Here is a 12861-nt window from a genome sequence, read left to right as displayed (position 1 = left end):
TCCTTTGGCTAGCGAGTTTAACCCTCCTACTACACTCCTATATTGTATATGATAGTGTTATTTGGATATTATTCATCAAATAATGATTCATTATATTTGAATAACCAACAGTGTTAACTTATTCACTTTGCCAACACGTTTTTACAGCATGTAACAATGACAAATACAATAACAAAGACTTCAAACGAATTTGGGTCTCCCTTTTATTTCTCTGCATTGTGTAGGCTACACTCAGAAATACATAACATAAACAGAATAGAAACGAAAAATGTCCAGATCCAATGTTTATTGTGACTTCCAAGATTCTAACTTAAGGTAGGCTAATTATCAGTGACTTGGTAATATTGTGATAGCGCGACTTCTATGCGACCGTGCTGCACACCCCTAATCAATCCCTAATCAATACTCCTGACCTTGGTTGAAAGATTACAGAAGCTAGGTTTATCTTTAACAATATCCTGGGTAACATATGCTATCACCAGGGTTTGTATGTATGCTGAAGGGAAAAGGGAATATCAAAATGTTCCACTCTGGCCTTTTATGGGGTAGGCCTAGCCTATGTATTGACAGACAGCCCTGGTAACTTACCGTTGTCGTTGACACACCCGCTCGTGTTTGCAGCATGCGTGTCAGATAACCCTTCCCCCTCCCCCTCGGGTTTTCAGCCAATCAAATGACGACGTTTCTTGTACTGTTGTGCTGGCTGTCGGAATGATCAGCAGCACAAATGAGTTCGCTAAAATATTGGTGGGGACAATTTTGTCATCTTAGAATATTGGTTAGGACTAGTCATGAGCGTCCCACCCTAAATCTACGCCCATGGTCGACTTTAAAGTCGACACGTCGAGATTAAAGAAGATATCAACTTTATTCTCGAAATGTCGAGTTTAATGTCGACATGGCGACTTTAAAGTCGACATGACATTTCAACTTTATTCTCGAAATGTCGAGTTTCGAGAATAACATGTCGACTCGACATGTTGACATTAAAGTCAACACGTCGAGTTTAATCTCGCCATGGCAAAAATATTTGTTGTCTTCATGTGTGGCCCTAATACTCCGTCGTACAGATCTGATGATCTTCGTCGACATTATCATCACAGGGACAGGGCAAGGTGTGGATGTTGTGTTTATATTATGTTTTGTCATTGCCATTGCCTCTTTTTTGGGGGAAATGAAATTAGCCCACTTCCATCTGCTTTCACAACATAAACCACGAGAAATCTGTTTCACTTCCTGTACCCCTGGAAACATAACGTCGTCCGAATTCATTTTGGCGGGTGTTAATAAAAACTTACTAGCCAGTTTGGCCGGTGATGCATGAGGCATTACGTGCATGATACATAAGTCTCTGTTCTCGGTCATATATCCCCCTGGCAGTAGCCTACTTCCTACATTTCCCATGACCACTGTGCCGTAATGCTACGTGACAGTTTCCTACGCCCATTGGCTGCGCGCAGTTTGCAGTTTGCAGTGAAATCTTGAGTGATACCAGCGCAAAGGGAGCGTCTACCAGAAAACTCGAATTAGAAGAATGAACGGAGCCAGAGCAGAGCATAGACTGAAAGAGGAGGGAGTTAACCAGTAAAGTAAAGTAAAAAGTACATAACACATGTACATAACACAAATACATAACACGTTACGAATTATTAACGCAATACGCATTGTGTTTACCTATTTCCTTTGTGGAGGGGCTGATGATGTCATGTCATGTAGCGGAGTCCGCAAAACCTGAAGCAGCTAGATAGTTTATTTTATTGTCTATGGAGTGAGCTGAAGATGGAGAGAAACGTGAGGAGCTTGTATAGACGAAAATTATCAGTTTTAAAAAGTTGCCTGATCATTAATCACCACCACCACCACACACATCACGCACTGTGCGTAGGTCACTGAGAGACAGAGGAGGGAGCAACATTTAGCCAATAAATAGTAACTGTACTGCAAACTTTTTTTCACTCTAGAGAAAGTATACAATGTCAACGTGCACCAACAGAATGCATCATAAAGATGATACTTTTCCGGTCCTCTCTATAAACATCGTAGGCCCTATGCTAGCCTACTCCATTTATTTGAGAACGAGTCTGAGCATGCAGGAGAGGGAGAGAAAACAGTGGCAGCTTCCAGCTGGCCTGTCATTATTGATGATAATTGATATCTCCATTTTTTATGTTTTAAGTTAAGATTAAACTAAATGCGGTGGTGGTTGGGACAGACTTTTGTGGGCGAGAAGAGGAATGAAGCAGGGGATGAACATGAAATGAAGTGTTTGCACTTTCTGTGTACACTCTAAAAAATGCTGGGTTGAAAACAACCCAAACTGGGTTGTTTTCAACCCAGCCGCTGAGTAAAATGTGGTCCAACACAGCATTGGGTTATCTTAACCAAGCAAATTGGGTTACTAAATTTAACCCAACAACTGGGTTGACATTTAACCAATATGTTGGGTTATGTTGACACAACTGTTTAGTTAAAGTTACGTAACGTTTGGGTTATGTAACCAAATCCCCCCAAAACTACTGGTTGATTTTTAAAATACTCTGCTTGTACAAACTTGTAATAACTAAAAGTTTGTATTTACTTACTTGAAAGTCACACCTTCTGTTAACAGCTTTAGGCCTGATATAGACAGTCTATATTAAATGTCCATCAAAAGCCATGCAATGAAATAAAACAGTTAAACATAATTATTTATTTGATAGTTTTCTTTATTTTTGAATAGATAGCCTAGTATAAAATGCATGTGATACTTCCATGAAGGCAGGCAGATTCCAAAGTCCGTTTTGGGGGTCAGTCCTGTCAATCAAAGAAAAAAAGAGTGCATTTTAATCACGGTTAGCCTACAAAACTTTATATCAAGACGTGCATGAACCATTACCAGTGAATGATGTTGACAGACATAAAAATCCACCAGGAGACAAATTATTAGTGCAACACACTCGGAAACCATGACCACCTTATATTATGGAGTTGTTTTAAACATAATACCGGTAATACAAAACGTGCGTTTATGTCAGACGAGCTTGATAACACTAGCAGGTAACATTACCATTAACGTTAGCCTAACATTAGGCTGACAGTCAGCAGTGCTAACGTTAGCTAGCTATGTTAACACATTCTTAGTGAATCCAAGTTAATGTTACCACCAAGAACCACCCAGTAAGTTACATGGCTATAATATGAGGCTACCCTGAATTATTTAATAAGATGTTGTTTGGCATGATTATTATCGTAAGTTACGTGTGTTGTGAAGAGACTCCTTCGACTGTTTTAGCTAGTTGACAAACGTTAGCCACGAAGCATATTTAATTAGCATAAAGTTTCCAAGTCTGCTAACGTTACCTACCAGCTGCTGGTATGCTAATTGTAGTTTGTTGTAAAAGTTTGTTTTGTTTCTGTTCAGCAGTTCCTACCCAGTGAATACAGAAATATGTTTTATGAGTCTGTCTTTGTGTAGATTTAACATTAACAGTAGCTAATATTAGCTGGAATGAATGACACCTGCTAACCTGCTTGAAGCTGAACGAAATGGCAGGCAGAATATTCCTTGATATCACGAAGGGTATGTCTCTGGGTGGACTTTTAAAATCCGTCTGGATAAAAATAAATAAATAAAAGCAGATACATACCTTCCGAAATCACCTGATTTCCATTGCATGTTGACAGCTGCTGGACTGGACGGTTGAAAGAATATGCCTGCCTGCCGTTTTTTTTCTCTCAACCTTCAAATAACTATGCAGCTGTGTTGAAGTCACCCTGGTGCTGGGTAGTGTACTCCACGTCAGGTGGGGGACAGGGGGGAGCACAGCCCTAAACTATCAACCCAGCAGTGATAAACTATCAACCCAGCAAGCTGGGTTACAGAAATGACCCAATATGAGTAAAAACAACCAAACAAAACGACCCAACAGCCTCAACCCAGCGTTTGGGTTGAAAAAATAACCCAGCATTTTTTAGAGTGTATATTGTGTGGTATGTATTAATGCCAACAATGTTAATAAAATGATCAAATGCATTCAGTGACACTCATCTCATAAACTCATAATTCTCCGGAATTTCACCAGAAAAAAATTGGCTAGTAGAAATTCTGATTGGCTAGTATCTTTAGAAAGTTACCAGCCACATTGGCTGGTGATCAAAAAAGTTAATTTAGAACCCTGATTGTAGCCTCTTGAGACCATCCTGATCTTACGAGCTCCATTTTAGGTAGATATTCAGTGCATTTCAATTTATTAATTTAACACCAATTAGGCCTACAAACATAGTTTCAATATTCTTTTCAGAGGACAAACCTGAACGTTTTTTTGATTTATCATTTATTTATTTTACCAACACTAGCTAGGCTATGCATGCACACTGCACAGCCACAGGGTAAAGATCGACCCTTAAACTTTGTTGGTTGTTGTAACCTAGATTTTGCATATGTTTGCATAGACTACTCTTGCTGATTTCAGACTTGGATCTGTTTGTTTGTCTTTCATTTGAGGTGGATAAACTGTGTTTACCTGCATTTAGCCTCCATTACATCCCTGACTGTTCAGACAATGTAGGCCTTTGTCAGCTAAAATGCTAAGCTAATGAACAACAGTGCTGCATTATGATCTGCACATGAACGACAATCTGAGAAGCACAAACTACCTCATATTGCACAATTACATCTATGGCCGTTGAGCCGAACACCTGCAGGCCCATAGCACACCTTGAACCACACAAAAAGTTAACTCCTTCAATTGGTAAAGGCTTATTGTAGGTTAGGTTGTGAAATCAGTTGAAATCCTTGTAGGACCATAAACACCATTTTTGGATAGACCTAATGAAAAATGGGAGGAAAATGCAGGGGTCTAATTAAATAATTAATAATTAAAAAAAGAGGTGCCATCCACTGAGGTGCCACCCACTAGTTTCATTCCTCAACAGGTGAGAAGATTCCCACTGGCTAAATCAGATGGCATTGGCATTGTCCACAATATCCAGCAGGGGGCAGAGTAGGAAAGGAAATCAAAGAGATTTCTTCAAGGGAGTACACCTAACCCAGAGCTGTACAATGCATTATTCCCAGTTAAAATGTGAGGGGTATTAGACTTATACCAGAACGTAAGTAAAAAATATATAACTAAAATGCTTTTGGCATTGTGCCAGGCATGTCTGTATCAACATTGGTGAATGTCAAGTTTCTCTTAAAGATCTTTAAGGAGCTTAAGCAATTAGTCTTACCTTATACGGTAGGCTACTGTATCAATGGAATTTTAAATCAAATACATAAATGTATTGTGTATGAGTATTATATTTTATTATACATAAGCCAATTATCTTTTATTTTATAAACTAATTGAAATATTGTCAGAAATAGTATGAAAGATTTTTTACAGACCTGCATATTATATGCACAACAATACATTACAGTGAAACTGATGATGTACTTTTTACAAATAAAAATTTCGTCTTAAGGTATGCTATTTCTTATTTAATATTTTGCTCAATTAAATGTAGCATTGTATCTCATGTCAATCTATTTCTCTTTCAGCTTGTGTCATTATGTTAGATGTTGATCCATTTTTATTTTACCCATCTGAAAATGTGTTGCGTCTTACAGAATATTTTCCTTTCTCCCTGAACACTCATTGTCTTTGTCTCATCATGGTTTCAGTCTGTTCCATTAAGCTTTATTCAGTCTGTTCCATTAAGCTTTATTCAGTCGTTACATATTTTATTTTTTGTGTTCTTTCATTCCTTCCTCATTCTCGTTTCACACCATCAACTCCTCTCTCTTCTTTGTGCTGTATTGATCTAATGTGCGTGTGAGTAAGCTGCTGGGAGAACTCAGTCAGCAGGGTTTCCAACCCAGCTCATCAGTGAATTCAGGATCAGTGCACACACACACACACACACACATGCAGAGAGAGAGAAAGAGAGATACAGAGAGAGAAAGAAAGGGGGAGAGAGAGACTTACATACTGACATGCTGTGCAATGCACACAGACAATTCCATAAAAAGATGTTCTATTCATTCACACACACACACACACACACACACACACACACACACACACACACAAACACTTAATGATACACTGAGTTGCACCTTGTAAGCCTACCCTAAACCAAAACCTTACTTGGATACACTCAACTATTCACCCTCAGTCAGCTACAGTGAAATGCAGGAGTTGATATGATTATGATGAGGTCATATGCATTGAACTTTGATTTGCATGTATGTGGAGTGTAGGTGCATGTTGTGCATCGGTGCTTTATTATAGTAAATTGTTAACATGGAAGCCAGTCTGAATTTACCCCGTCCATAAAATTTGAGTTCGGGAAACTCATTCTACGAAAACGTGCCATTTTATGTCCCTCAAACAAAAGTGTCTTGCAAAGCTGAATTAACATTTTATTCATAATTATTTTATATTTTAAGAAATATAATAATGGGAAAAATAAATTATTTACTTTTTAAGATTCATCCTTTTTTTAAAGGATTTTAAGCACTTTTTGTATTATCGCAAAAGCTGTAAAAATGGCTTGTCCCTTGGTATGACTTGTCTAGTATTATAGGCTATTTAGGATTAAAAAAAAAATTCCCTGTGTGCTCAGAATGAATCTCCGCTCCTCGCCTTGTTTAACTGCCAAAGCGCTGTGCTAGACCTGTACAGCTGGTGGTACATGACTGTATAAAAAGATAACAGTGTTCCCTGGTCTTCCAGTGCAGTCTGACCTCTCCCCCTTCTATTTCCTTCCCATATGAGCCCCTTTTTACCTCAGTAGCTCACTCCTCTTTGGGTCTCTTCTACTGCTTCTCCTGAGAAGAGGCTGGATTGAAACTGAAATTCTGACCCCTCAGTGTGAGTGTGTGATCTGCCCTGCCACACAGGGTCTCCCACAGAGTGATAGACGGCCATGAGACCCGAAGGACTAGACTGGTCCCCAATGTGTATTTGCTTTCCCACTCTGCCAATTAGGGCCAGGGGGGACCTAGTCCAGGAATCCACCTTGTTAGGACCTCTGCTAGGCTACTTTAATTGATTTTATGACAACAAAAGGAGAAGAGGTTCACATGCTCCTTTCCCTATAAATGCAGGGTTGCACTCTCAGCAATATTGCTATTCCAGCTGGATACTGCTGTATCAGTCATGTTGTGTGGCTGATTGCTTATGGTCATGCACATTGTGCTGTGTTGGTCTATTAGTAAGTACTATTCAGTGGTCATTTTTGTAAACCACAGTTTCATGTATGTCAACTGAATTGTGTTGTTGATGCTCGCTCAGTTGACACCTGCTTTGTCTTTTTAGTTGTTTTCACTAAAGTGATGGTATCTTGTCCACTAGTAGCCTAGAAATCTAGACGCACCCTAGCGGCAGCAAATCTAATTTGTAATTTGCTGCCAGGGTAGTCTAGGAACTCTCCGCTAGCTTGCGAGCTGGAAAAATTAAACTTCGATAAGGCCAATCACATCGTGTATAGAGTTACTGACATTATCTGACATAATCATGTAGGTATCAGTATGGTCATGTGGACTTTTGTTCTCCACTGTCTTCAGAAAGGCCGGCTCCTCCCATCTCCTGTGAGAGAGGGAGTGACTCCTCCTTGCATGGTCCTCTGCTCCACGACAGATATTACAGCCAAGATTAAGCAGCCTTGCCAGGCAAGCAGCTATCTGATTGGCTAAGCCCATTACTAATCTCATCCCAGTTTATGGCCCTTGAGTGAAACGTCATGGCCGCGTGACAGCACAGACGGACGATGGGAGAAGCCTTTTCGCTAGACTGCAGCAGAACCGCTCTTTGCTGTCATGTGGTGAAATTATGTGTTGAATCTATTTCTGTGAAGACAAGTCCCTAAGGTCAATGAAGGCTCTTGTCGCTCAGATGCAGTCTCGCTGATTGAAACCCAGTGGCATGCGACCCTCAGATTGATCCGCTTGTGATCCAATGCACTGTGAGCAGCGGCAGAGAAATGCTGCGAAATGAGATGAGGATGAGAGAGACAGAGAGAGAGAGATGATTAGGACAGAGACAGAGAGAGACAGATAATAAAGAGAGAGAGACAAAGAGAGAAAGATGATGAGGAGAGAGAGAGAGAGAGAAAGATGAGGATGAGAGAGACAGAGAGAGAAAGATGAGGAGAGAAAGACGGAGAGAGAGAAAGATGAGGATGAGAGAGAGAGAGATAGAAAGATAATGAGGAGAGAGGGACAGAGAGGAGGGCAGGGAGATCCGATTGGATGGACAGGGTTGGCCACAAGCAGAGAGAAAGATAGTGTGGGAGTGGAGTTTGCAAGCCTTAAGACTGACCAGAGGGCAGACATGATTTGGATACTGTGACAGTGGCCCATGCTCATGTGTGCAAGCGCATGTCAGTACATGTGAGTGTGCATGCATGTGGGTCTGTGTGTGTGTGTGTGTGTGTGTGTTTGTGAGAGAGAGAGAGAGAGAGAGAGAGAGTATGTGTTCAGTCATGCAGAAGGGATAACTGTGGGATGGCTGCCCTGCCATAGTGAGCATCAGTGTCACATTTCCACGGGTGAGTTTGACCGCTCTGTTGCAATATCCCTGGGTACGCTTCTGCACTTTAGAAACAAGGTAAGAAATTACCCTCTTTTCACTGTCCACTCCACTTCTCCAGCCTGTCTCTCCCCTTTCTCTCTCTCTCTCTCTCTCTCACACACACACACACATACACACAACCATGTGGTTTTATTGTTCCAGAGAAGCATCAGCAACACATAGTCCACATGAAAATATTCCTCTTAGATGCTAGACACTGACAGTAGTGGCTAGTTGATCCGTTTTGATGTTGTCATGCATGTGTTGTCATGTTGTCATTTATGTGTGTTGGTCACTGATCATTTGCCCAGAAGTCTTCATGAGAGATGTTCAAGTGCTTGACCTGGCTTCATCCCTGGTTGAACGTTTGTGTGTATCTGTTGTATATTTGCATTGAGTGCATGTGTGTGTGTGCGTGTGTGCGTGCGTGCGTGCGTGCGTGCGTCCATGTGTGTGTGTTTACTACATGTGTTTTTTCTAGAGCTTGCTCATTCTCCCAGTGGTAATCATGCCGGTTAAAGGGCTTAGTGTTCCAGAGTATCTGGCACGGTTTCAAGACTTGAATCAACTGCGTTGGGAAGTATTGCCTGTCCAGTCTCATAAGGCCCTCATTCATATCCCCTCTTAGGAGTTTACAGCCAGCTTTGGGAGCGTGTGCCGGCTAAGAGCTGAGTTCTTTATGACCCGAGTGGAACTGACAGATGCAACAAGGGCTGTTAATTACATAACCGAACAAAAGAGCCGATTACAGCATTGCAAGATGTCATCCAAGTATTATCTGTGAGGTAATAACGGGAACATGAAAAGGGGAGTAAATTAGAGTGGACATGCAGAGAGAGGGAGACAGAAAGAGAGAGAGAGGGAGGGAGAGGGAGGGAGATTTTTTTTCTCAGAGCAGCTGAAGTAGATAGAGCACGTGCGACTGAGGAAAGAATAAGAGAGAACGAGCAAAGAATGAAAAGTGCTGTTGCAGGAAAGAGAGCTACTGCGAGCGGGAGAGAGAGAAGTTGCATTGTAGAGCAGACTGTTAGAAAGATGAAGGGAAAAAGAAGGGAGAGAGATATGAACAAGTGCAGGCAGAGAGGAAGAGGTATGAAAAGAGTGCCCCCGGGGCTCAGCAGTAATAGGCCAGAGCCATATGATTACAGAGTGTCAGTCTCCCCAGTGAGAAAGCACTGCAGCGCTCTGCGCTCGCCCTCCCTGGCTCCCCTCTGCTGACAAATGACAAACGATGTTTAGAGGTCATTTGCACGGCAACATGTCTCTTTCTCTCTCACACACTTTCACTCACTCTCTTTGCCCTCTCTCTGACTTCAACTGATATGTGTGTCTGTTTGTTGTATACCATTATATGGAGCTTTCCAGAGAAATCCTACCAACTAAATTACTCCTAAATAAATGTAAGAAAGTATGAAACACAGCTCAGTATTATTACAAAACACCTCGTAATGTCACATGTGCTGTTTGGGACAATGGCAGACGGGGTAGTGTTCTCTGGAGTGGTGGGTGGGTGGACGAGGGGTGGAGTGGGGTAGGGTGGGGTGGGGGGGGTCAGTAAACTGGGTATGCTGACTCAGGCCTCTCCGTGCGGGGGGGGGGGGGGGGGGGGGGGTGTACAGGACATCAATACTGCGCTGGTATCAGCAGACTAGCTCAGCACACAATGGGCTGAGTGCACAGAGCACGCCGAGTGAGCCCTCACTCACTCACCTCTAAGCCCTGTTATGCTATTGTAGACTTAGCATATCAGTCATGGTGCTGTTAGACAGTGAGAAGAGCGTATTTTTCAAAGCTGATTAACTTACATTTGTTCAGTGCCATTCAGGAGATGAGAGAGCAATAGGAGCTGATTGAGAAGTGCGTGTTGGTTTTTGTAATTGTTGTGTGTGTGTGTGTGTGTGTGTGTGTGTGTGTGTGTGTGTGTGTGTGTGTGTGTGTGTGTGTGTGTGTGAGAGAGAAACACCCTTCTAGTGGGTCTTCAAGGACTTACCACTGGGTTATCACTGGAACTTTTCTGTTTTGGGAAGAGAAGGAATCAGAGGGTGGCAGAGAGCAAAGCAATGTTTTCATGCCTGGCCATGGTTGTTGGATTGGTGGGCTGTCCTGGCCTGACCTGCTGGCAGACTGGGGAGGTCAAGGATGGGATTGAGTGGGAGCTGAACACCACACACACCCTTCCCTCAATGGTCAGTGGCACAGTCAGAGAATTTGGACCTGAGTGACTCTTGGTATTGTGTTTTAATTTGCTTGGAGCATCTTGTGTAAGTTTTGTACAGGGACATGGTGAAAGTATCAGTGGAATTCAGTTTTAGCACCAATTTGCTGGCAGGCTTTTTGGAGCTCTTGAGTAGTTGTGTAAGTGTGTATTTCCCTTACCAAATATCCCTCAAGACCTTAAACCTAAAGACTTAAACTTGGAGAATTAAAGATTGGACCAGCTTTCTGCGGATAACTAGGTGAATTCCTGTCTTCCCACAAGTTTTTGTTAAACTAGAATTCTGGTATTTTTTCACATAGATCTCCATTTCTCGAGGTCACCAAGTACTGTCGATGCGAAATAAAACAACAAAAATCAACCTAATCTACCTGCTACCTAGCTCAAATTGCTGCAGCCAACAGCTAGAGCAGTCAGGCAGCTACAGTGCTACCCTCAGTGGTGGCATCTTTAAAATGATGTGTCAGCAAAGAGCACAGTGTGAGTATTAAACATCATCACATATCACTTAAAAGTTCAGGAAAACACTCCACTTGAAAAATGTCTGAAAATGCAGGAGAGTCCTCCCCAAAAGCAAGCTGACGAAGAAAGGGAATGAACTCCAGAGATATATTTAGTTATTGAATGTCTTACAGTAAGTAAGGTTGACATGTTAAATTTCAACTGTGGCCTATTTAAGCACTGAGAGTTCTTATGCCTCAGCATGAATAAGGGCTCTGAAAGTAGCCCTCTGCTCTGCCAGTGAAAAAAAACACATCTCGGACCAGAAAAACACATTTCCCTAGAAGAGCAGGATCCTGGATTTGTATAGTGTTGTTTGATGTGCCTTATGCAATATCCAAATACTCCTGTTAAAGTGTTTAAAGGCAGATTTAGTAAAGCATGTTGTTTTGTGCTAAGCAGTTGCAAGCCTCTCTCATAAGACTGGTGACCCATAAACAAGGCTTTGATTTGCCTTCGCCTATCCGCTGAGATCCCAGTGGCGAGGTCACAATATCTCCTATTTAAACTTTACTTACAACCTGTGAAACATTTTGTTATCTCAGTCAACACAAAACATTTTCGTGCAGACCTGTTATTATAGCAGGGGCCTATAGCAGCAAACCAGCTCTTAGATTTAATGCTCTTGAATATAGACAGGTTATTCAGCAACCCAACAGGAACATGGGGAAACATCCCGGAGTTAATACTGACTGAATTTTAAGTGATGCACGTAAACTATTACTACTGTGTGTTCTTCACTCGGAGCTTGAGTGCTCATTTCTAAAGCACTGGTTCATCTATTTTTCTCATCTGTTGTAGTCCCAGTTAAAAGAATAGATTATATTGTTTATGTTTGTGGATTCGAATATACGTGACATAAGACCTAATCCTTGTTAACAGGGTCTCAGCTATAGAAGATAAATGGGAATGGTATGGGTGACTGTTTCTGTGACCTACTGGGCCTTCTTGTGTTTGCATCATTTGGTTAATCAGAGACGGCAGCGACCTGTCATGAGCAGTAAACTGTTAAGGAAAAACATCCAATCAGTTCAAGTGACCTTTTACTGACCCTGCTTGAGCCAATGTGTTTAAGGGAAGTGTAGTGGAACATTCCAGAGTCAGAACTGGTTCTTCATTGAGTTTGCTTAGGATCAAATGTGCAAGCTTAAGGTCACAGAGGTGACAGTTTTGTCAGTATTGCTTACTAAATTTAGTAGGACAGGGGAGTACAGGTGACCTAAGTTTAGATTTCCTATGGGGACTCCTGTACCCTAAGTTCGAGCCTCTTTCAACGGCATATTCTGCATTCCTCAAAATGCTAACCAGGTTGCAGTTAAGACTAGGCCTACTGGGTTTCCACATTAGAACGGATACAGGAATATGTTTTTGCACCTTGTTGAAAAAATCCCATCCCAATGTAATACGATTTACTATGCTGTTGTTTGTGATGAAAATGTACTTGTCTGAGTGCATCTTTATTCTCTACATCCAGAATATGAGAAACCTTGAAGGACTTTGGAATTGCTTGCCCATAGCAGCAAGTGGGACTAGTGGTAACCATGGTTACAGGAAACTGCACCCCCCCCCTTGGCTTAGCTACATCTGATTTATATGCAATAGACTGTG

This window comes from Alosa pseudoharengus, unplaced genomic scaffold (genome assembly GCF_046254945.1).
Source record: "Alosa pseudoharengus isolate Yale_2024_CS ecotype anadromous, Long Island Sound unplaced genomic scaffold, YU_APseudo_1.1 YU_APseudo_1.1_scf_2, whole genome shotgun sequence".
Classification (NCBI taxonomy): Eukaryota; Metazoa; Chordata; class Actinopteri; order Clupeiformes; family Clupeidae; genus Alosa; species Alosa pseudoharengus.
This window is presented reverse-complemented; position numbering follows the sequence as displayed.